The 27,478-nt window shown below is 34.7% G+C and overlaps 1 protein-coding gene across 11 annotated transcripts in view; it reads left to right on the plus strand.

Annotated features, from left to right (window-relative positions):
- Nucleotides 1–27,478, plus strand: part of LOC149792818 (poly(rC)-binding protein 3-like) — a 274,568-nt gene that overhangs the window by 110,019 nt on the left and 137,071 nt on the right. The window contains exon 1 of one of the 11 annotated variants that reach the window (XM_089971277.1): nucleotides 17,615–17,837. The exons of 8 other annotated variants lie outside the window; for them this stretch is intronic. The gene's annotated coding sequence lies outside the window, so the exon portion shown is untranslated. 2 more of the 11 variants (XM_089971282.1, XM_089971281.1) reach the window with 2 other exon arrangements.

Below are 27,478 nucleotides of genomic sequence, written 5' to 3' on the forward strand. Positions count from 1 at the left end.
CTACTATTCACCAAAGTTTTCTTCACTTTGGTTAGGCATTACCCTATTAATTTGATGTCCAAAGGTCCAAGGTCAATATCATTATCCGTCTTATTCAGCAGTTTTTAAACATTTTGGGTGGTGACCCAAGTTAGGTTTGTGGTGTTAGTCTTGCCACCCATCAATCGCTAAAAAAAAACACCACTTGGAAAAAAATTCATATTGTTATGGTTGATTTTGTGTAACCAATATGATGAAAAGTGGGGTGTCAACCTGTTACTGTTAACCTAATAATTTTAATGGAATAGCTATTTTCTCGGATTTCGTTGTCACTTTGATGTACGAATTTAAAGATCCAACAAAAAAATGTGCACTGATAAAAAATAAATACCTCACAAAATGGTGAATTTGTAATACTGATATTTTATACTGTGTAAAAGTTTTGACAGTAGAAAGCATCAACTTACCTTGCTCCTTGCACCATCTTTATTTGCTAGCACTTCACTGTTTGAGAAGGTATTTAGATTAATCATCTGTTTAATGGACGCTGCAAAGAGACAGCTGTGTTGCTGTGACAAAAACATTTTTGTACTTGCTCATCCAGTAGGTAACAGATTGATTTGGGGAAGATACAATAATTTGGGAGATGTTTTGAAGAATGTTTTCCCCAAGAAGCCCAGTCGTGGATGATAGTGCATCAAGGGACTGTAATGGCTGATTTAACATTAATTGCCAGAACATGTGGAAGCCTAGTGCAATTAAGTGTAAGAGTATACTAATGAATTGCATAGAACCAACTTGCATATGATGCATCAGAAATGCTTTATTCAGTTTTATTCATCTGAGGGACCATCAACAGTATATGAGGCCTTATGTTCATTGTCTGCAAATGTTTTATCTCCTTTACCACCGGGAGGATTGCCTTGAAACTTCACAAACTATTTATCACTGCTCCTCCTTAGCCACTGGGAGGATTGCCATGAAACTTCACCAACTTATTTGCTCCAAGGCCCAGAGGATCCTAAATTGAAATGGTGACTCAAAATGCAATATGGCTGCCATGGTAGCCATTTTGAAACAATCACTGCTACTCTAGCATCATATAAAAAAATGAATTTAAACCAAAAGATATTTTATGATGTCTAATTGGTCCTAAATGAAAATGATACTGATCTATTAGCCAATGATAGCTATATTTATAATTATGTTTGACTTTGCATGCACAATAATGATGTTGACATGGTGTTTTCATTAAAAGACTTTTTATAATGCCTCAAAAACCCTCACCCTTTTCACATCCACTCTGGCCACCACCATGGTCATCTTGAAAATCTGGTTACGGCTGCTACGGCTGCTTCTACGGAATAGTTTTCACCAGAGTACTTCTCACGATGTTTAGAGGGTCCTATGTAACAATAATGACCTCAAAGAATTTGTCAAATCTTGTAACATGTGTATTTCTCCATAATGGATGGCCCTACCAGTAATGTTCTAAATATTAAAACTACTTGCTTGCAATATATAGTTGTTACTGTATTAATATGATTCTGATAGAACTGCCAAAATGGCTGCCTTGATATTGATAACAGGTTTTCAGTAAGACACCGTAGCATTATTTTGCTAGTTCTGAATGAAAATGGTGCTTATCTGACCTTCATCATGGTACTGTAGTGACCATCTTGAAACAAATGTTGTTACCACTACACATTTTAAATGATTGGTGACCTTGATTTAGGGTTATCTTGAAAACACTTAATATCTTTTATTGTTCCAATCAGAATGGTGCAAAGTTGACCATCAACATGTCTGCAGTTTTTGTGAAATTATGAAACCAGATCTAATTGAACTTGAGAACACATTGGCTAGTATGCAAGTGAATTTTAACCAAACTTTGTATTTAGTTGCATTCCAATAAACAAGCTGAGATCTTCAAGGTGTCTAGTTGATCCTAAATAAAATTGATCTACCATCAATATGGCCACCATGGTGGCCATCTTAAATATATTGTTCTGTCTTCTCCTTCCAAATCAAATGTTGTATTATCATGGTGTTTTCACTAATAGACTTCTGATACTTAGGTGGTCCTAAATGAAAATGTTGCCTCTTTTACATCCAAGTGGCTAACCAGGTAATTACTGATGCATTCACTACTGGCTGTCATTTCAGGGTTCCTCTTAAGTCTGTGACTTTAACCCAGTAAAATCAGGCTGCTGTTGATGGGCAGTGATAATTGCTTCCAAACCATGGGTTAAAATTTACACTTCGAAGCAAATTGATATGAAAATGACAATGATCTCAGATACTTCTACTATAATAGCATGCAAAAAAATATTCTTGTTTTGTTGTTTACATCTTGTAATGCCTTATATGTAGGTCAGTATGTAGGTAGCCATTTCAAAGTTAAACATTTACAATTTTAAAAAGATTAAACGTTTAAATTGTAAGTGGAAATAATTGCCAACATAATTAGGTTTGGAATATGACCAACCCTATGTACAAGGGAGCTAAACCCTAATTAAGAAAACTGGAGTGGTATACCTGTTAGACTGTGTTGAAATTGACCCTATCAATTTAATTTTACATTGGAGCACATATACTTTTTGTCTTAAATGAGAGGTTTTAGCAGTAGTTCAGTTATTTCATATATCTAGATTTTTTGGCATTCTTCATCTTGATGTTCAGAATAATCAGTTTTATACACACAAAAAATGGGTCAGCATTAATGCTTTAAACAAACATAGTCACATTTTATGCAGAATATGATAAAAATATGCTGAATGATCATGTCACATTTCAGAATATTTTCTTAATTTATCATGTACAGTGATCCAATCAGAATTTTATTTTGCCTAGGCATAAGGCCAGCCTCCAAGTGAATTCGTGTTATGGCCGTGCTTCTGATGTCTATAGTGTATGTCATGCATCAATTAATAATTGCTATTTAAAATGGCATCAACAAAAGCATTAGACAATTTTTGTCAAAGTTTGGGAGAATGCACCTGGTGTCCAACAAGGGTATGTTTTTGCATCTGTTCTCTTCATGCTATACACTCGGCTTTTCTCAAGTGTCATTGTTTATCATCCAGTGTTTCACCAATTTTACGCTGACGACACCCAGATATACAAATCTAGCCACCCAACTGAAGTTGATGCTACCATCCAAGGTGTAGAGAGGTGAAATCATGGATGACATGTAACAAGCTGCAGATGAATGATGATAAAACTGAGGCCATTCTGATCACAACACAAAGACGTTCTCATTCACATCCTTTAAATTCACGGAGTCAGTACGAAACCTATGTGTTACTCTGGACAGTACTCTCACATTGCACCAACATGTCATAAACATATGCAAGGCTGTATATCTTGAGCTGAGATGCATCAGCTCGACTTGCAAATATCTTTCAGTTGATGCCACTAAACACTTATGTGTTCATTAGTACTTTCAAGACTGGACTATTGTAACTCGATTCTGTCTGGTTCACCTCAGTATCTACTCCAGAAACTTAAGAAAGTTAAAAACACAGCTGCTTGGATCATAGAGTACCACGATCAGAGCACATCTCCCAGCTGCTCTGTACCCTACACTGGCTATCCATTCAATCCAGAATAAAACACAAAATGTATTCTCTGTGCTACGTTTCACTTACGGACTCCAGTCCAACATACCTATCTGACCTCACCCATGTGTACACACCAGCAAGATACTTACCTCGTCTTCTGACAGTTGTATACTCATTATTCCCACTATGAAAATGAAGTGATATGGACAACGTTCTTTTGCATACCAGGGCCCAGTAATGTGGAATGAATTGCCCACTGAACTTGGACACAAAGATACAGTGATCCCATTCAAGAGTGCTCTTAAAACTCACTTATTTTGACAGCAAGAACGAACTTAAAGACCTAATAATGTTTCCTACCTTAAATATTTTCAGCATGTTTTTCTGTTTTCTATTTTCATGGTGGTTTTTTTTATAATCATATCATTGTTTTTTTATGGTATAGGTATTATCAAATGTTGTAAAGTGCTTAGAGCTTATAAAGATTAGGCACTATACAAAGTTTTCATTATTATGATTATTATTATTGTTATTATTATTATTATTATTATTACCATAGCTTTCATTACAAAGGTAGGAAAAAAAACATGAACTGACGTGTTCTCAAAATGATCTTTAATTTTTTTTTTTATGTCAGATTTAACAGAATGCATCCTCCCTTGAGGAACTTTTATGTTTGTACAAATAATTCCAATCTTTGATCAAGTATGGCTGCCATTACTAAATAAAGTAAAACCTTTTAATGACTCCTTCAAAGAAAACACTAAACAAAACAAAAACAAATTTGACATAAAACAACCTGACATGAAGGACTTTTTAAAATTTTTTACAGATGGACATCAAGTACGACAGTAAGTAAACATATAGAAACCTTTAAACAACCTTTTCAAAACTGCTCAACAGCATGAAGTCGCATGTGCAAATGAGTTGTGAATGTGTTGTGTATGGGTTTCATTCATCCAACCCAGAAGCCAATATGTCAGCCAGTAATAAAGACTCCATTGGTAGCAATCTAAGAGAAATATTTTAAAAAAAGCCTGGTTGATCTAACTAGAGACTTGGGCAGGAGAAGTATGCACCTATTTTGTAAGCTTCACAATGTCATCATTAAAAGAGAAATGAAAAACTTCTTGTTGCTTGCAAAAAGTGCAAGAATTCATTAGAGTAATTTATTTGAACTTTTGGAGTGTAATTTTTGTTTACACCTTTTGAGCATCATATTTTGAAAAAAATAGGTAAAAGAGGAGTCTTTGAAGTTGTACAGAATTTGCTCTTGATCAAAATGTTTGTAAACCAATTTCTACATATGTTGGTTGAAACATGCACATGATAACAATTGGTTTTCTTAATTGCACACAGTAGAAAAAGTACTGAAGCTAAATTTTTTGGGTAAAATTATATCTTTTACTTTTTAATTTTTAATTTGAGCTCACAAATTTGTATCTTGAATATTTTAAGCACAAGTGTTCTGAATATTTAATTTTGACTTTAATGATTTAAGAAAGCACAGTTCATTTATAATTGCAGCACTGGAAATTAACTTGTTTTAGTACTAGCAGCATTTGATAGTTGTAATATTGTCACCTTTAAAAATGAGGCAGTCTTCATTATCTACACGCAGATTTTATATTTTTGAAATAAAATTTAAACATAAATCCACAATGTCACTAGCAAAAACAGGTAGTTCATTTTTTAACTCTGCTGGTCACAAATCAGAAGAGCTTTAGGGATGGTCTGTTGTTCATTTGCACACACACACACACACACACACACACACACACACACACACACACACACACACACAGCTATCAAAGGTTTGTTATTGCTACTCCTCCTAAGCTACTTGGAGAATTGCCATGAAACTTTACACTCACATTCATCCCATGTCTAATTGGTCAAAAAACGAAAATGGTACTCCACCGACATCCAACATGACCATCACAAATCTTGCTATTGCCGATTCTCCTGGTCATATCAACAAGGTGTTTTCACTAAAAGACTTAAGAAGCCTAGTTGTTCCTCAGTGAAATAGATACAAATCTGATGTGTAATATGGCCACCGCCAAATCTTTTATCACTACTCCTCATGCCTGGATGGGATTCAATCAACATGGGTTAAACTAAAAGACTTCTTATTGTCACAAGCTGGTTATAAATAAAAATGTTGCCAATATGACATTCAATATGACCACCATGTCAACCATATTGAGAAACCTCTCATCACAAATCCACCTATAAAGAAAGTTATATTGACATGGGGTTTTCACCCAAAAACTTCCTATTATTTCCAGTTAGTCTTATAAATGTGGGGCTAATGTGACATTCAATATGGCTGCCGCAGTGGCCATCTTCAATATCATATTATAGCTACTCCTTTGGAAGTGTTGGTTATATCAACATGTAGTTTTTAATAAAAGACTTGTTATGATGTCTAGCTGGTCCTTAAGAAAATGGCCAGATATAAATATGGCCACCACAGCAGTCATCTTATAAATTATGTTATTGCTACTCTTTCTGAACAGAAAGTCGTATTAACATTTGATTTTCATCAAAAGTCCTCATGATGTATGGTTGGTCCTAAATGAAAATGGTGTCCATGTGAGATCAAATATAGCCGTCACATCAGCCATCTAGAAAGTCTTGTCATCGTCACCACTCTTCCTGAATGGAAAGTCTTATTGACTTGGTGTTTTACCAGAAGATTTCTTGTTGATCCAAAATGAAGATGGTGCTAATCTGATATTGTACATGTCTTGTCACAATGGTTGACTTGAAAATTTTGTCAACACTACTTTTATTGAATGAGTGCTCATTTCAGCATTGGTTGTTGATCTGATGGCCAGTATGCAGCCATCTTAAAAATCATGTTTTCGCTACTCTTCTGGAAAGTGATTTTGAAATGGGGTGTTCATTAACACATTAACCCATGGAGGTTTTTGTCATTTTCACCTGAAAATTGAGTAGGAAACACATTTTGAAAGCTATTTCTGAATAGATCCGAAAACACCAAATCCCAGGTGATCTTTCAATAACATACTGCCTAGTTCTGTTAGAAACATCATTTTTTCATTGGCTGTTTGGCTTGTGCATGAGCAGAAGGGTAAAAATTGGAGTTCTTTTTTGTTGCTGTGCTAAACGAAGCCATTATTTTTGTATCGAGACCACTCTTTATACCAACTGCCCATCTTATCCTACTTTTTGTAAACGTTCATCTGTCTGTTTTCAGTTCATACTGGTTTGCCGTAGATCTGAGACCAAAAAGTCTAAAATCCAGAAACAAAATCGGATTTCGACCACGGGCGAATTTTGGGTAGAAAAAAATTGGGTCCAAAAAATTAGTTTTTTTATCTGTATTTTGTAGTGCAACTAGATATTCCAGATTATTTAGTATCTTTGTAGAGCTACATCTGTCTACTTTTCTATAATACCACCCACTTTAGTGTATCTTGCATGACCATGACGCTACAGAGCTCAGCAGTAGGCTACTACCTCCTGCCACGTTAACTCGTCGCTTGGGGTCAATGTGTTAAAAAAAAGGAATTTGTAGTGTCAAATAGGGCCTTCATGAAAATGACAAACCTTCAGTGTGACCAATTTGCTATCTTGAAAATATTATTATCTCTTCTCCTCCCATTGATGACTATATCAACATGGAGTTTTCACCAATAGTCTTCTTATGATAACCACTTATCCTAAATAAAAATGGTGCCAGTCACATATCCAATATGCCTTGATGTCTTAAAAATCTTGTCATCAATACTCCCTGAAAATGGATGATCATTATGATACAGTCATTTCACAAAGGACTTTAATGATTCCTCTGCTATGATGGATAAGTATCTCACAGAAACATACCACAAATTTCAAGGTACTTGGGACTCCTGAAATCTCCCAGAGATATTAGCAACTTGTAAACCTACTGTAGTGCATGGCCTAGTAAACACATTTGGCAGGTGGGACTTGGAGTCTTTTGTAGTGTTTCTGCTGTCTTGGTGAATCAAATTTTGAAACCATCTGTTTTTGCATTGCAAATGTTAGCGACTGTTAGCATTGATCATCTATGCTTGAGGCTGTAAAACGCCTCCCTCAATGTGCACTGGTTTACAGGAGTTGTATTGCTTATACTTGTAGTATCAACCTTGATGTTGTAAAATCTACAACCTTCAGTATCTTCAAACATTTAAATCTGGACTTAATTTCGCTGAAATCTTTCTAATATTTGCTTTATTTGCAGATCTGGAGGTTGAAACAAAGAATAAAGTGGTTAATGGATGTTGCCTGTGATTCAAATTATGCTTAGAATTTGTTCCATATTTTTGAGTGTTTTGAATGAAGTATTTTTGTGTTCAAGTCACATCTACCATTTAAACTCACTTTTAAGTTGAGTCCAACAACAAGAGCCTCATATGCCGTAACATGCAGATCATGGTCTATTTAGTTTTGTTGTACTGATTACTCCCTTATAAACTGCACAGATCAAGATCTGCCAGCTCATTTGTGACAGCAGATACGAATCTGTGCAGTTTGCAGTTGCACTCGTCATATAAGCAAGTATATACAGTTTATTGTATGGGCCATATATATGTACTTAGCGAATGGTATAGCTTTTCAATGATTATTATTAAACTTAGTAATAGACTCAGATTGTCAAGATTTAAATACTTGTAGTTGGGTGTATTTTACGAGCAACATGTATGGGTATTAAGTTATTTTGCATCTGATTGGATGAGTTTGTCAACATACTTGGGAAATCATGTATCGTAAAGATTTTCACTGAGTTTCATTATGTTTAGGATCATTATGTAATAGAGTTTCTAACCAAGCGAGAGTCTGTGTTTCTGACCCATTTTTAAGGTAAATAGGTTAATGTTAAGATTTGATGAGTCTTATTATATGCAAAACCAGTGCATATTTTTGTAATGAGTTTGTATCATGATTTACCACTCTTAGACTGCATTTTTGATGTAATTTATTTTATAAAACTTGGTAAATTGGCCACTGTCTTTAAGTGTGATTTTTCAGTAAGACCTATGCATATTTATGAGGTAATATCTTATCTGATCTTGCTAACACTGGAGAATGTCAACTGGTATGATTTTGCTCAAAGTTGGTAAATAAAAGTTTATATGATTATTATCTTAGGTTCTGCACATTTTATTGAGATGTTCTTGAATCTTTTTGCTGAACATGTTACCTCTCAAGATCTAGAGACGAAAAAATTTCAATCCAGTTTTGATAAAAATCAGTAAATTAAGTTTTTATCGTAAAGCTGTTGGATGACTTTAAATGTGAGCAGGAGATTATGCATATTAGTGATACCATTATCTTTGGAAATTGTTTTGTAAACCGGACTAAAGTAGGTACAATTGATATCCTGTTCAATTTGGGCATATGCATTGGGTTTTGTTACCACAATGGCCCACAAGTCAACTTAGTGAATTGTTGACTGTTAGATCAGATATGAAAGAAAAGTGAGTGAAATCAGGACCACTTGGTCCTCTTTAATGGCAGATGTTGCCTTTGATTACTTCATTTTGGACATAGCTGGTTAAATCATGAGACCTATATAAAATTCCTGAAGCAGTGAAAGTGATTTGTATAGTTGTTGCTATGTTTGCAGCTGTAGTGTCTGGGTTGCTGCAATGCATTTTTGAAAGGAAACATGGCTTGTTATTCAACTTTTCATAGGTGAGATTATCTGAAATGACATATATCATTTTGGCGTTACGTTCATTTGTCACTATCTAATGCAATACATAGGATTCCAGCTTTGTCATTATGAAACAAAATGTACCAACAGATTTAGGGCAGTATGTAATAAGGGGGCATTAATTAGTCATGTTCACTCCAATAATCACACTTTCTGGAGAAAGATTATAAAAATATGGTTTACATATATATCCCCAGGTTTAATTATCCCAAAAACTGTTCATGCCTGTCAGCATGGTCCATTAACAGAAGGCCATATTCCCATAAAGGCATGGCAACATGATACTGAGCAAACATGATAGAATGCCACTCATTCTGGATCAATGAGAACCATATGTGCTGCTGTGTAATTATCATAAGCTTTAGCAGGACCTTGCTTGATACAAGATTGAATGTAAAACATGTAATGGAAGTAATATGATTAACGCCAGCCTACATGGTGGCTTAAAGTTGGTAGCCTTTTTTGAAAACCTAAACCTTTTAGAAGACTGTTGCTCTAAAACCATGCACTCTTCAGAATTTGATCAAACTTGACAATCTTTTGTTCTAATGCAGTTTTTATGCTTCTGCTACAGTAAAAACATTGTTCGAAAGAATACAATAATTGTATGGCTAGTGCAAAGTGAATTCTCTTATCCAATGAAGGATTATATTTACAATTGTACTACAGATAAAATGATCAAAGGATACACGAAAATTATTTTGGGAATTTCAAGAATGGTTTCCTAAAATCATGCCTTGATGTTTTGCATTTTGGCTATTCAGACAATATTTACGATATAATAAATGTTGCGTTCGTTATAAAAAGGCATCAGGTTGACTTAGAGGGATCTCCTCCAACATGGCCTCTGGTAATGCTGCATGCTGTTGGCATTTTGTGATTAGAAATAGTTTGTATTTCTAAAATAAGGCACTTTCTATATTGGTTAGAACAGTGGTTCCCAAGCTTTTCAAGTAGAGGGCCATATCTACTATTTTCGGTAACTAAGTGGGCCACAACGTTATAAAATTATAAATGTTTATCAATGTTTATAAAATTATAAAAGTTGTGTAATATCATTCTTAAATATATTAACTTTCAGCAACCATATTCTAAAACTTTAAAAGCAGTCAGTGTCAGTCCTGCACTGCAGTCATTTTCGGTTTTAAATCAAATCCGCAAATTAAGCAAACCGGTTTACCACTACGACTAGGCACAAACATAAATTTCTCCGTCCAATTTGCATTGAATTCACGACAAGCAATGTTCTCACATTTTTGCTTATTAGCATTGTTTGATTCTACGTTATCTACGTTCATGCTTATCGGCTTTAACGGTAAATTTGTATCTGAAAAATCTAATTTCAGCACGAAACTGCAGACTGCTAAACAGTTGTAACAGATGACATCATGGCGTCTTGTGCACTCTGATTGGTCGACAAGGCTGGGAAAAGGGTATTTCCAAATGTTTCGTTTGCTAACTCAAGGGGCGCATTCGATAATTATATCCGAGCACAACAAACACGTGCAGAGTGAATTATCGAACGCCGATGGAGCTCCGAGTGCTCGACCAAAATGACAGACTTCTTAGAAATAACATTCTAAACTCTAGAATACTGTAGATCGCGCATTATTGCAACTTTCGTCTAGTTATTATTTATTTATTTGAACATCAATAAATTGTTGAAATTATTAAAATACATTATAGTAAATATAGAGGCATCACGGGCCACTTTATGAGAGCTGACGGGCCACAAGTTGCCTGCGGGCCATGGTTTGGGAACCTCTGGGTTAGAACATACACCTCAGATGCGGGAGGTCACAGGTTCGAACCCTGGCAGAATTATACCAAAGACTTATAAAATTGGTACCAGCAGCTGTCTCATTTGGTGTTTAGCATTAAGAGGTTAGTGTTAGGACTGGTCAGCCAGGTGTCAGGATAATGTGACTGGGTGGGACATCATGCTGCATGTCTGCGGTGTGATGCCCCAGTGCTAGACATCACTATAAACTGCCACACTGCCAATATCTTGACAATATGACTGAACAGTTGTTAAAGTTGCATTATAAATCAAAAGTCAAACAAACACACACACACACACACACTATATTGGTCTTTCTGTACCTTTTGACTGTGGAAAGTCAGTCAAGAATGTGTGTGGGAGGGACATCAAATTCTTTCATGAGAGAAAATGATTGGTCATGGATTACCTCCCTTGACATAGTTAACAGTTATGTTGCATATCAAATAACACAGTAGTACATCAAGTCTTGCAGAATCATTTAAAACAGAAATGCTCCACATTTTGGTAATTGCTTATCAAAATATTTTATATATTTGTTAAGCATTTTTCTATCAAGCGAAATAAAAATAGGATGCATTTATAATTATAATGAATTTAGATTACATGACTGGTCATATTACGAAGTTATGCTAATGCACAAAAAAAGTGTTCACTATTTTTTTATTGTGTTGCAAATTTTGTTCCTGTGCAGCTGTCCACCATCTTCTTTGCCAGACTATGTTGCACCTTGCACTTTGGATAAGAATTGAGTCAGACGGTTAAGTGTCAGTGTGCCGACAGCCTTTATTACTAAACTGCATTGATGACCTAAACGTACTGCAAGGAAGAATCCACCTGATTTCAGATTAGAAAGTTGAAACTCAAGGTCACTGACTGGAAGCAGAAAACAGTTTCTGCACATTAACTTTTTCCACTGTTACCAGACATTATTTCTACATCACAGACCTGGAGCAATCATTGTTGATGGCTTGCACTTTTAACCCCCTGCAGTATTTTGTGGAGGGTAATTATTTACTGTTATCCCAGTCCAACATACCATCAGACCTCCCCCATGTGTACCCACCAGCAAGATACTTACACTCACCTTCTGACAATCATATACTCATTATTCCCACTATGAAAACGAAGTCATATGGACAGTGTTCTTTTGCATACCAAGGCCCAGCAACATGGAATGAATTGCCCACTGAACTTACACACAAAGACACAGTGATTCCATTCAAGAGTGCTCTTAAAAATATTATCAGTATGTTTTTTATGTTTTCTAATTTCATGGTGTTTATTTTTTGTAATCATATCATTATATGTTTTTTTATGTTATAGGTGTTGTCTAATGTTGTGTTGTCTAATGTTGTAAAGCGCTTAGAGCTTCTAAAGATTAGGCGCTATACAAAGTCCTCATTATTATTATTATTATTATTACTATTATTATTATTATTATTATTAATCATTATTATTATACTGGTGTGAAACCAGCCCCGACTCTATTGCAATCTGCAATTCCTTTCTCAAGAGAACTAACAAGAAAAGAACAATTTTTGTCTCATGTATACATTATTTTCTGACCAACACCATTTTAAGGATACATTACAAGTTGTAATGATTACACACATACGTAAAACCCTGAGTGACTGAGTGGTCTATAGCGCTCACCATTACGAATTATTGTCATTTCATCTGTCTGATTATGTTCAAGTCTCAGATTAGGCCAATGTGACTATGTGAGAAAGCTTTCCAGTAGCTTCCCGTGGGTGGGTGGTTTTTTCTGGGTTCTTCCTGACCACCAGTTATACTGGCCGCCATGTATAGCCTATCTTGTGCTGAAAAATGGCATTAAACCCTTCAACAACAACAATTTATGTACATACATCCATACATACATACATACATACATACATACAGATAGACATATATGCATACACACATATATACATACAGACAGACAGACCTACATACATACATACATACATACATACATACAGACAGACAGACATACATACATACATACATACATATACACACATCATACATACATACACACACATCATACATACATACATACATACATACATGCTTGCGTGCTCACTCACTCACACTCACTTGCTTGAAAAGGTCATGAGACCAACATAACATGTGTAGTTTGAAATACTCTTGTTTTTTATAGGGCATATGTCTTCTTTTTGTTCTGACAAGTGTAATGATTGGTGTCTTAATTGATTTAGGTCTAGTGGTATTTTTATTATATTGTTGGACATTTGTTTCTTAATCACACAAATGATAGTTCAGTGCATTAGTCTGCCCAAACTGACAATAATAATGTAAGAAGTTATTATTTGTTCTGTCTGATGTTTCACCCATCCTAAATGAATGAAGACCAAGCAGACAAAAAATATGTGTACCACAACACCTAATTTGAAAATCTTGTTATTGCTGAAGAATATCAGAGATGGTTTCAATACTCTACAACAAAAAGGAAAAAATAGACTTAAATTCCTGGAAATTATTTTCGCCCACTAGTGAGTCAGTTATTTCTGGGGCTCTTTTTCACCTGTGTAAACAAATATTTCATTCTATTATCTGACTTCTTAATTTGAAGATTGTGAATGTGACAGTTATTTCATGTAGGGAAACCGACTGACACAAGGTATTGTGGAATGTCTATAAAGTTAAAAGAAGCAGATTCAAGAAAAGGGATATAATTCCTATGCCGTTGTGTTTTGAAAGTCAGAAAAAGACAATAGATTAAAGAACAATAGAATCATAGCAGTAAAGTAGTTAAGAATTTCGTGAATCATATGAGTTAATGTTTTTTTGTCTCATAATACCTCTGTGAATAATAATAAAAGATCATGCCAGTGACAGAATGTTTTTTAGGATATAATGAAAGGAAATTTAATTATAACTAACTGTACCTGCAGAAATCTTCCATGAAGCATTCTCTCCATTTTCAAAGTTTTGCTCGAAATGAGTGTAATTTCTGAACATTGAGTAACAAGTCTTAAAATGAGTTTTGTGAATGGAATGATTAATTGATGAACCTCAAGCAGAGATACATGAAACTCTGCCTCCTTAATTGATGCAAAAGTCAAAAGGTCTTCATTATCACAAAACATCTATAATCAATACAATGAAATCTCAGTATATTATGAAAATGGTAAATAAATGAGAAATTTTGAAGTTGTGAGGGTTTGAATTTGTACATGTGAATAGCATGGACCATGAAAGTATCAGTGACTCTTCACCAAGTCAGGCGTCAAGTCTTCTGCCATGTTTTTATGACATCATATATAAATAATATTGGTCAGCAGAAAGGTAAATGAAAAGTGTTAACATTTTACAGACAGGTTGGCAGTCATCTGTACATTGATTCTGTGCCAGGTCATTGTTTTTGTTGGTATCTCAAAACCTGTCCTAACTTGGAGGAAAATAATTTTTAAACTCCCAATATCGATTATCCTATTCTTGCATGTGTTACAAACAGTTTTACATGACACTTCAAGAAAGATATAAAAAAAATCAAATGTCTTTCTGGAAAGAAGAAAATACTGTTCATGTACTCGAGCTATTTTAGTGATAAGTGAGGAAATATTTTAGGTATACAGGAATGGACATTAGCACATGATATATGGACATATGGCCAAAGTAGAGATGATGACATACTGACTATAGCACATGATATATGGACATATGGCCAAAGTAGAGATGATGACATATTGAGTATAGCACATGATGTACAGACATGGCCAAAGTAGAGATAATGACACATTGAGTACAGCACATGATATATGGACATATGGCCAAAGTAGAGATGATGACATACTGAGTATAGCACATGATGAACAGACATGGCCAAAGTAGAGATAATGACACATTGAGTACAGCACATGATATATGGACATATGGCCAAAGTAGAACTGACATATGGCCAAAGTAGAGATAATGACACATTGAGTATAGCACATGATGTGCTGACATATGGCCAAAGTAGAGATAATGACACATTGAGCATAGCACATGATATATGGACATATGGCCAAAGTAGAGATAATGACACATTGAGTATAGCACATGATGTACTGACATATGGCCAAAGTAGAGATAATGACACATTGAGCATAGCACATGATATATGGACATATGGCCAAAGTAGAGATAATGACACATTGAGTATAGCACATGATGTACGGACATATGGCCAAAGTAGAGATAATGATAGGGCCTAACCGAGTAGATAATTTTCACCGAGTACCGAATCCAAGTATTTGGATGTACTATTTGCCAGATCCAGGCACGAACCAAGTAGTAGTTTTCAACCCTTTCTTGAATGATGGCTTTCACTGACAAGTACATGTCGGTATTATAGTACGAGAAAAGTGCATGGCCGAAGGGAGCTTATATCGTGGTTCCAGCACGTTCATGAGTCGAGTGAAGCCAATATCTTCAACCAAACAAAACAGTTGCATATCAACTGCTATCATTTCTCCTTTTGATTTAGTTATTGCATGCTTGCGTGGATCATTTTGTCTGAATGGTGTCATTTTCTCTATAAAGTAATCGAGGTTACCTTGTTGTGAGTGTTTCCTCTTTAAGTCTTCTTCATCATCTCTCTTTCTTTTGTGGCTCTCTGTGGATCTGGTGTATTCATCATACTCAGAGTGATGGAAGGATCGAAGGTGATTTATTAGAGCTGAAGTTCCATACGAACGAGCATTTTTGCCGCCTCGTGTTAGCCTTTCATTGCAGACATCACAATTTGCCTTTGATTCGTCCACAGCATTTATAGTGAAAAAGTTCCAAATCTTGCTTCGGAGTAGACATTTTGCAATGAGTATTTTGATATATATATATATATATTATTTATTAATTTTATTTTGAATATGTAATAATTAAATTTTGTTAAGATTTTTTTACAAATGGCGTCTCTACACTCAAATATTTACCGGAAGCAGAAAAGTTACGCCACCTGGGGAATGCTAGTGAAATTACTAAAGGAAATTGAGTTAAATAAATTATCATCAATCATGATTCATGAAGTCCAATGGAATGTTAACTGTTTTTGTAATTATAATTTATTTTTAACTAAATTATTATGTATTGAAAAACTCTTTTTTTAAAGTTTGATATTTATGGAATTATTTTACTTGTAACCATTTGTGTGCGTATTATTTGCCAAGGCGAATACTTCCGAATAGTACCGAAAAACAGGATATTCGGCCGAGACGAATGTCCAAGGCGATTTCCGGTTAGGCTCTAAATAATGACACACTGAATATAGCACATGATGTACAGATGTAATGCCAAAGTAGAGATAATGACACATTGAGTATAGCACATGATATAAGGACATATGGCCAAAGTAGAGATAATGACACATTGAGTATAGCACATGATATACGGACATGTCCAAAGGAGAGATAATGACACACATTGAGTATATAGCACATGATATGCAGACATAAGGCCAAAGTAGAGATTAATGATACATTGGGTATAGCACATGATATACGGACATGTCCAAAGGAGAGATAATGACACACATTGAGTATAGCACATGATATACAGACATATGACTAAAGTAGAGATAATGACACATTGAGTATAGCACATGATATACGGACATATGGCCAAAGTAGAGATAATGACACATTGAGTATAGCACATGATATACGGACATGTCCAAAGGAGAGATAATGACACACATTGAGTATATAGCACATGATATGCAGACATAAGGCCAAAGTAGAGATAATGACACATTGAGTATAGCACATGATATACTGACATATGGCCAAAGTAGAGATAATGACACATTAATCATGAGTATAGCACATGATGTTAACTCCAAGTATTGTATGTGATGCGTACAGCATTTAGGTTAGTGGTAATTGTTTTTAGTGCAATAGGAACATGTCATAAAAGATGATTGACAAATGTTACAGTTATTTGAATTTGTGTATTACATATACTGTACACATAGTGGGAGTGGGATAGGTGAAGTGACATTTCACCTGTATGTCCTAGGTGAAGTGACATTTCACCTGTATGTCCAGGATATTGCCATGTTTGCCTGTAAATCACATGATGCTTACACTGACTAGTGATAGTGTTGGTCATCGGTCAATAGGTATCAGTATATGTTTCAGTGACGTCTGGCTATACATTAGTTGACTAAAGAAGACCTGTGTAAATACAGCATATTTTTATTTTCTTTAAAATGATAGGAGGCCATTATTATACAAGGCAGTAAAATTGTACAAAGTCTTTCACCTAATCATCATCTGCTATCCCCCACAGTAACAGACATCTGTTCCTTTACTTTCAGCCACTTCATAAGTATGATGCATTTCATCAAGGCATGTTACAGGTTATTACAACAAAGCCTGCAAATCAATGGTAGTTATGTTTTAGAAGTTATAAATGGTTACATCCTCCATCAGTTCTCAAGCACTCATTGCCATATTTCAAACAGTAGATGGGGGGTTTATTGACTCTTCATAATACAGGGGCTCCCAATTTTCAAGTTGGCCTGTTGCAGACTACGCTAATAGGTGCTAGGCTCATCCTGTCACCTCCCACAGTGCAGTGTTACAGTGCTGTGTAAATTTAATAAAAACTCTCTCCAGCTCAGAAGACCAGTTGGATGCACGCAAGAAGCACAAGTTAGCATAATTGAAAGCTCTTGTTGATAGGACAGTTAGGGGCGTATTTAGTCCAACACTTTCTTTCTAGCAACAAAAGAGGCTTCCAGCAACAAATGAATGGATGATTCTTGGTAACACAGTCCATTGAAATTAATAATGTTGTAAGTGTTTTTAGTGAGATCTTTCATAACCAGAAAGGGGTGGATAGTAATTTTTCATGTTTTCTTCACAGAAGAGTGCTTATGTGCAAGTTTGCAACTTATTGTTTATGACACCAACAGAAACGTTTAAATTTTGGATATTAATTCTGATTATTTCACTTGGATTTAATGATATGCAAGATAAGCAAGTTTACAAGTAAGATTTTCCAACTTATAATTATGAATATTTTTGCATGATTAAGCAGTGCATGGATTAGAATAATGCACTGAAAGAGTTGAAGAACTTCCACTCTTGGTGATCATAATTTCACATTGTACCATTTTATACCTTTCGTTACCAGTAAAGTTTTTGTGCACAGTCTGTGGTGGTTGCATTGTCTTTTGAAACTCACATGGCAGATGTTGATTGCAAAATTGATCATAGCACATTTGGAACTGAATTAAAGTTCATACAAGTATCCTGAACTGTACAAATTTTAAATAATTTTTTTGTGTGCAAATTTACAGTATTTATTATGCTTAATAATAGTAATTAATTAATTAAATAATTTCTGGAAAATAATTTATTAATTGGCTGTTTATACAATTTTCACAAATATTTTCTCTGATTTTTTTTTTTTATGGAAATTTGCTGACCAGTGAAGTGGAAAGCAGCATTAGAGCTTAAACAGAAAATAGTATGTTTATTGAATTCAGCCTATTGGATTTTTACATAGAATTCAACATGATTCGGACAGTGTCAGAAAGTTGCTTGCTGTCAATGTCATTTCACTCAAATGCATCTATTTCAGGAAAATGCAAACTAAGTAATGCTTGTTATTTTATTATGTTGTGTCCAGGTGAGTGCCTAAAAGATGGTTTTCATATGTCTAAATGCACTTGATTTCTTTTAAAAATGTAGGTAAGTCAGGTAAATGTACAATCGATGACCTTTTATCACCAGTTGTTAAAAATCGTAAAAGATTTCACTAAATACCAGTATATTTTAATGTAAGGATGTATCGTATTATTTTTAGATTTTATTTTTGTGTTACAGCATTCCTCATTGTTTAGGGCTCGTTTGACATAATCATCCTGTTATGTGAAATCAGGGCTAGCACCTGAGCTTAGTCTAAATTATAGTCACACCTTAGCATTTTTTTCAGCAGCCTACCAGTAAAAACTAATTACTGAGGGGAATGATGAAATGATTTTCCCATTCAGGCATGCCAATCAGTAGAAGGGAAGAATTCATTGTAAACATTAACTTTTAAATTTAGAATCCATGTTATTTAGTGGTTGTTATAGCAATACAATATTACATCATTAACCATTATTGTCAAATGGCACAGGTCGCAAAACAGCCTCCAACATTAATTCTAGCTTGTTTATTGTGCTCTGGTTAATTAAATTTCATCAGATATTATCCGTTTTCATACGTAGCTAATATAATTACAATATATCCTTTTTATTCATACCTAACAAATATAATCACAATATATCCTTTTTATTCATACATAACAAATATAATTACAATATATCCTTTTTATCCATATGTAACGAATATAATTAGAACATATCTTTTTTATTCATACATAACAAATATAATTAGAATATATCCTTTTTATTCATACGTAACAAATATAATTACAATATATACTTTTTATTGATATGTAACGAATATAATTACAATATATCCTTTTTATTCACGTAAATTTGTTTTTGTACATAACTAATATAATTACAATATATCCTTTTTATTCACATAAATTCATTTCGTTTTTGCAAATAAGAGTAGAGAACTTGTTTATATATGAATAGATCTTGAAATTGTCCTCATAGATAAGATAGGTTCATTGTGAGCAAATCTGATTGATTTTTATTGCTGGATACTGTAAGTACTCACAAGTCCAACTGCAAGCAACAAAGATCCTACTTGGCTGTAGCATAATGCACCATCAGATCAGGGTCTATGTTGTTTGCTCTACCGATTACTCCTTACAAACTGCACCGACCCAGATCTGCCAACCATAATGTGACAGCAGAACTGGCTCCGCACAGTTTGCAGTTGGATTTGTATTTCGTATGTGCTAAAATATCCATTGTTGCCAAATAAGTATTGTAAAAGCTTCTTATCCGAAATCAGTTGTAGTGAAATAGTTAATATTATGATGCTTCCATCAGGAGTTTTATCTTATATTTTACCTCTGTAATTGTTGTTGTGGGGTTTAACACCATTTTTCAGCACACGATAGGCTATACGTGGCGGCCAGTATTAATGGTAGAGGAAGAACCCAGGAAAACCCTGGAAAGAGCCACCGACCCATGAGAAGCTACTGGCAAACTTTCTCACATACCCACATTTTCCGAATCCGAGACTCGAACCCATACAGACAGGTGAGATGGCAGTGATCTGTTAACGTAGAGCACTTTAGACCACTCGGCCAAATGGGGCCCCAGTTCATTAGGTACAAGGCTGTCTGACTAATTTAACTACATGATACTAATCTATAACTTGCCCCTGTACATCAAAATAACTGATAATCAAAGTAAGGTAACGAGGGTACAAGAGAGTTATTTTTTACTACTCTGTAATTCATTCAGTATTTTTTTTATGTAATGGGTGATGAGGAATATTTACCATAAATACTCACAAGTTACAATTTATTGTCTTTCCATCTTACAATAACCTATAATATGTTAATTAATTGCATTGCTAATTAATCATGTTTTGAAAAAAGGCATGAATGATATAATTTTATAAATAATGATTAACTGATGAAAAGTAAAAAATATAAAAAATACTTCTGAAAAGGGCATGATATTGCTTTATTGCTTCTTTTGTATGAGACAAGACCGAAGAAAGCACAGCTAATGTTACTATTGTCTGACCACTCGATGACCTTAGGGTATTTTTATTTTCCTGCTTGAATATCTTAATGGGTGCAGTACATTTTTGACAAGAAACATGCTATTAAGAAGACATATACGCAGTACTGGAGGAAACTTTGACTAAACAAATATCCTTCTAAACATACAACTGATAACTTTGAAATATGACATTTCTCCTCCAAAAGAACCATAGCACATGTAAACATCACTTTTGAATTTTAACCCCCTCCTTTGTTATCTGCATCTTTATTATGCCCTCAACCATGGAGGACTACTTGACCTTGGCAGATGGACGTGGGCACATCCTTTGACTTTCGGATGGACTTATGCTTGAGTTAGTAACACAGATACAAATGCATGCACCAAACAGTATGAAAAATAGTTAAAGATACATTACATTAAGAATGGAGGGACCCCGAGTGGCCGTGTGGTCTAAAGCGCTGTCTGTTATGGATCACTGCCATCTCACCTGTCTGCGTGGGTTCAGGTCTCGGATTCAGCCAATGTGGGTATGTGAGAACGCTTGCCAGTAGCTTCTTGTGGGTCAGTGGTTCTTTGTGGGGTTTTACCGGGTTCTTCCTCCACCATTAATACTGGCTGCCATGTATAGCCTATCGTGTGCTGAAAAATGGTGTTAAACCCCACAACAGCAACAACCACGTTAAGAATGGAAGCTATATTTAGATTAAAAGCCTGATCCTTATTCTGCACATCCATTTGGTTTGTTTACCTTAAGAAACCAATCATGAGTGGATGGCCACTTCACACTATCAGAAAGGTGCCACATTCAAATGCCTTATTACTAACTTTATGGTAAAATGAGGCTGAAATTATGGGGACAGTTGATCATTATTTATAATTTCCTGTACAAGTTTTTGATTAATTGATGATTAATTTCAAAATGATGATTAACTGATTAATCAGTACCATGCAGCATTGACCTATAGAGTACATGCTAGTCTTCCCAGTGCCTGGCTATTTCATACACAAATGAAGTGACTGATCAAAGTGTTTCAGAGAACTGAATATGTTATTTTTTGTACACTCAAAGCATAAGAAAAATTAAAATATCATTGAAAAACACAGTATTGTACATCATTGTTGACTAGTATAAAGAACATTTATCAACACACTTTTATCCAACCATTTTCCTGTCAGATTCCATGACAAATATACACCAAAGGGGTTATATAGAAATTGCCTGTTTTGCAGATGAGGACACGGCTATCTAGGTTAATAAACCAGTATGGTATATTTTAAATTGCTTGCTTTGTGTATTTCATTACACAAAATAAGAACAACTGACACTACACAAGTTGTGACCATTCGTATGTTTCCTAAACAAAGTGAGTCAGGGACTGGTTAAAAGTGATGATAAAGATGTTTGTGATAAAAAATGTCCCCATTTCTGACCTCTTGTTTCAGTTTTATTCATTGGCAGATTTCTCCCATAAACCTCATTTTGGATATAGTCAATTTAGTCTTAGAGTATCATTACAAAAGTTTTTCTGTAATTAAAATCCTGTACAAGTTTTTTCCATATTTTTGTAATTATGGCAGACATTGCCATATTTGGGGTTGCTGTGTCAAGATCTGTCTAAACATAAAAACAATGAATATGACAATATGGATTATCTTTCAGATTTTATGGTGTAAAACAATATGAATAGATATGTATAATTTTAGTAATAAATTTTGTTCTTGACGACAATCCTTATTTTATGGGACAAACACTATATTTCAGAACTCATTCAAGTCAGTAGCTTGCATACTGGTATAGTATTATGATCAGCCCTCTCCATTATTGTATACTAGTTATGATCTATGAGCCTCTAAATGGCAATATATATCGTGTACCAAACAATTATAAGAACTTTTTACCAAGAATTGACATACTGTACATGGTGGACTGGCCAATTGCAAATATCCTTCTGTGCCAGTGTTAAGTGGTATCTTATATACTCGTTTGTAAGTAGAGTGAAACTGCAAACTGCACAGACCTAGATCTGCTGTCACATAATGCACTGGCAGATCTTGGTCTGCAGTTGATGAGGAGTAATCAGTTGAACAAACAACAAATACCGTGATCTGCAGCTGCATTATGCTATGGCAGATCAGGATCTTTGTTGTTTGCAGTTTGACTTATAAGCAAGTATATTTAGTAGTGATGCATATGAATGTTCCACTTTTTTTCTAACAGTTTCTGATGGTTAAAGCTTCTACATCAATAAGATGCTTATCAAAATACTGTGTGGTTGAAATGTTGCAATTTGACAAGAGCAAGTTGCCAAGATATGAAAGTCAGGTTCCAAGATATTGCCTCACTTGCACTCAGATGCCAAGGAGGGCTGTTAAATACCCAAGATGCGGAATCAAAAATGAAGAAAAAAAACTGGCAAACTTGCGTCAATAATTTTTTAAAATTATATTTGCAACACAACAGACCCCTGAAAATATTAATGAAAAAATTCCAATGAATCTGCCAAATGTTATTCAGCATCTTGAAAGAAACATTTCCAACATGAATGGTTAATGTAACTCTCATGGTAGCACAATTAAGTCACATTCATAGAAAATACGTAGCAGTGTGGAACATAAATAATTTTTATCATATTATAATACTTAATATTGTGAAAAGGGTACCAGATTTATTTGTATTTCATTATCTGAAACCTGTTGGTGAGAAATTGTTTATTTTAGAAGTCATCATTATTTGCTGTTCATTGTTCTGTCATCGGTAATAGGTTTTTATTTGGTTGTTAACATAATTTTGATCCATTTTTACTATATTTGCAAAATAATTCTGTATTCTGATATTTAAGGATTAATTAACAATTTACGCATACATTTGGGGTACATTTATTATTATCTAATACTCATGGAACCGTTAGCCAAGTTTTGAAGACAAAGTAGCAGCCCAATTGTCAAACTCATGGTGAGCCCATTTGATAATTTTGGTGAGCCAGTGGGCCATCATGCATAATCATAGATTGAGTTCTTAATATTACCATACGCATCTTCAAGAATGTCAATTAATTGTGGACTGCCATATCAATTTTTAGGATGTGGTGGTGCGATGGGACTGGGAATTTCTTTCAGACCATGTTACATTTTTAAATTCACCCAGAGCAGTTAATTTTCTTTCAACTAATATAATCAATTATTTTGCTATAAATGAGGGGAAGATTATATGTCAAAGTTATTTGTTTTAAAATATCAGGTCCATACCACCACCCTGCAAATATTAAATGATAATCCCTTAACCGGGTAAAGAACATGTATTCATTATCAGGGTAAAGAACATGTATTCATTATCAGAGTTATAATGTTAAATTGATACCTCAGCCACAGGTTGCTTCTTTGAATAAGCCATATAACAAAACAGAGATTCCAAAAGACATGATAGATTCATTTGCTAGCAGTGTATCATTGAAGATCCCCATAGATGACTGACAGTTTCATTTGTTTGCTACTGGTAGGTATGATTTAGAGATCCTCATAGACCATTGACAAATTCATTTGCCAGTTAGGTATGATTGGAGATCCTTGTAGGTGGTTGACAGTTTCATTTTGCCAGCTGTTGTTAGGTATGATTTAGAGATCCTCATAGACCATTGACAAATTCATTTGCCAGTTAGGTATGATTTGGAGATCCTTGTAGGTGGTTGACAGTTTCATTTTGCCAGCTTCCATTAGGTATGATTTAGAGATCCTCATAGACCATTGACAAATTCATTTGCCAGTTAGGTATGATTTGGAGTTCCTTGTAGGTGGTTGACAGTTTCATTTTGCCAGCTGTTGTTAGGTATGATTTAGAGATCCTCATAGACCATTGACAAATTCATTTGCCAGTTAGATATGATTTGGAGATCCCTGTAGGTGGTTGACAGTTTCATTTTGCCAGCTGTTGTTAGGTATGATTTAGAGATCCTCATAGACCATTGACAAATTCATTTGCCAGTTAGGTATGATTTGGAGATCCTTGTAGGTGGTTGACAGTTTCATTTTGCCAGCTTCCATTAGGTATGATTTAGAGATCCTCATAGACCATTGACAAATTCATTTGCCAGTTAGGTATGATTTGGAGATCCTTGTAGGTGGTTGACAGTTTCATTTTGCCAGCTGTTGTTAGGTATGATTTAGAGATCCTCATAGACCATTGACAAATTCATTTGCCAGTTAGATATGATTTGGAGATCCCTGTAGGTGGTTGACAGTTTCATTTTGCCAGCTGTTGTTAGGTATGATTTAGAGATCCTCATAGACCATTGACAAATTCATTTGCCAGTTAGGTATGATTTGGAGATCCTTGTAGGTGGTTGACAGTTTCATTTTGCCAGCTTCCATTAGGTATGATTTAGAGATCCTCATAGACCATTGACAAATTCATTTGCCAGTTAGATATGATTTGGAGATCCCTGTAGGTGGTTGACAGTTTCATTTGCCAGCTTCCATTAGGTATGATTTAGAGATCCTCATAGACCATTGACAAATTCATTTGCCAGTTAGGTATGATAGGCGGTTGATAATAGGTGGTATGATACGTGGTTGATAATTTCATTTGCCAGCTACAGTAAGGTATGATTTGGAGATCCCCATAGACTGTTGAGAAATTCAGTTTGCTAGTTAGCTATGATTTGGAAATAGACCGTTGACAAATTTAATTTGTGTGTTAGGTACAATTTGGAGGTCCCCGTAGACTGTTGACAAATTCAGTTTGCTAGTTAGATATGATTTGGAGATCCCTATGGACAGTTGACAAATTTAATTGGCTAGTTAGGTATTGATTTGGAGATCCCCATAGACCATTGACAAATTTAATTGGCTAGTTAGGTATGATTTGGAGATCTCCATAGACTTGATAAATTTAATTTGCTAGTTAGGTATGATTTGGAGATCCCTATCGCTAGAGATATGGGGGTAAGTATAAACAGAGACTCCAATAACCTGTTGGCTAATAAATTTGCCACCTAGGTGTGAATCATTACTTTGTCAGTGACAGGACATGAGCTTGTCCAACCACAGTAGGGCATCTTGATAGAATTTACTATTTGACATGTTCAGTTTTAAGTCCTTATGACCTGGGTGTTTTTTGTCAGTTTTCACAAAAAGTTTACAGTCTACATACACGACCTGTTTCAGTCACAGGAGAATTTTTCAAAAGAGAGAAATTATGGTTTTAAAGAAATCAGTAAGTAAATGAATAGGTGGAGCATTTACATCCCCTGCATTCTAACCCAGCCACGTTACCTCTACATGGCAGATAGGATCACATTTTAAAAATGCAGGGAAAAGATTTGTTTTCACACAATTTACCCACGATTTTGAGGAGACATAATGTGGCCTGATGGGTCAGTATATAATGGGCTGCTGTTTACAGAATAAGCTTTCTTTTATGTCAAATCTAACTGCAAACAATATAGATCCTGATCCACCATATCATAATGTGTCTGAAGATCAGGGTCAGTGTTGTTTGTTTGTACTGATTACTCCTAAAAACAAACTGCATAGACCCAGATCTTCAGGCACAGTATGTGATGGCAAATCTGAATCTGTGCAGTTTGCAGTTGGACTCATAATCAAAGAAAGTATATAATGTTATAAATTTAGTTTAGTTTATACCTAGCCTGCCTTGGCAGAAGCCTGTCATAGCGATCAAAATAGTGTGCTTATCCCTAGATTAACATCATTCAGTTTGTTTTTGTTTTTTACTTTTAATTCCCACATATTGTAAAATAATTTTTTTTCTTTTATTTGAATGCCATTTTATGCTTTCTCTTTGTATTTGATTTATACTTCATTATGTATTTATATTTACCTAAAAATGAAATCTTTATTGAAGATCAAAGATGGCTCTACATACTGGACATGGCCACCTTCTTGCACAAAACTAAAGTCTTAGGAATTAATATAATTGGCAAAGCTATACCTAACTGTGCCTTTATGTGTAGAAATTTGTCAATAAATTCAGATGCAGAAATCAATCTGAAAGATTTCTAAATCTATCTCAGTCAAATGTTATTTAAAAAACAGCATATTCCCACTGCTCATTATGGTTACCATTCAATCTGTGAGAATCACAGCTGATTGGAGATGGCTTTTTGCATGCTGCTAAAATGACTGTCCGCCTCACAGAATTATTGATTGAGAAATTAAGTTCAGGTAGAGATTATCTGGGAGCCTTTGATGACAGAGAGGCAACTTGTGCTTCATCAGCCACAATTAGTGTAAGAAAAGAGATACAGTAGATTTGATGTGGGAAATTTCTGTTTGACTTCATTTAGTAAAAGGTTTAGCTAATTCAGAAGGAATGTCCATTTGACAGTGAAGGTAGGCAGTAGAAAAACGTTCAAAATTTAGTTTGTGAAGTATTTGATAGAATGTAAGAAATATTGAAGTAACATTTTTAGAAATAGATCAAATATTTGAATTAGTTTGTCACATATTTCTGTTAATCATTGTAAAATTGGAAAGAATATTATGTCTTCACTCTGTATTTGTGAACAAGATAAAAAAATTGTATAAGGTAGAAATTATATAATACCATCTTTCATGGTTTCTCCAACTTTTCTGGCCATCATAATCTGCTGTAGGTTATAAATTACATGTTGAATATAGTAATGTGCATTGCATTCCTATATAAAGTAAAAGTTCTTCATGTACCTAGATTAAAAAGATGCATTGATGAAGGACAGCATTTATGAACTTCTTGTCACTAAATGTTACTTAGATTGGTAACCTCCCTGTAAGGGACACTCATCTATTCAGGA

Source organism: Sinohyriopsis cumingii, chromosome 9, assembly GCF_028554795.1.
Source record: "Sinohyriopsis cumingii isolate HCF-2022 chromosome 9, ASM2855479v2, whole genome shotgun sequence".
Taxonomy (NCBI): Eukaryota; Metazoa; Mollusca; class Bivalvia; order Unionida; family Unionidae; genus Sinohyriopsis; species Sinohyriopsis cumingii.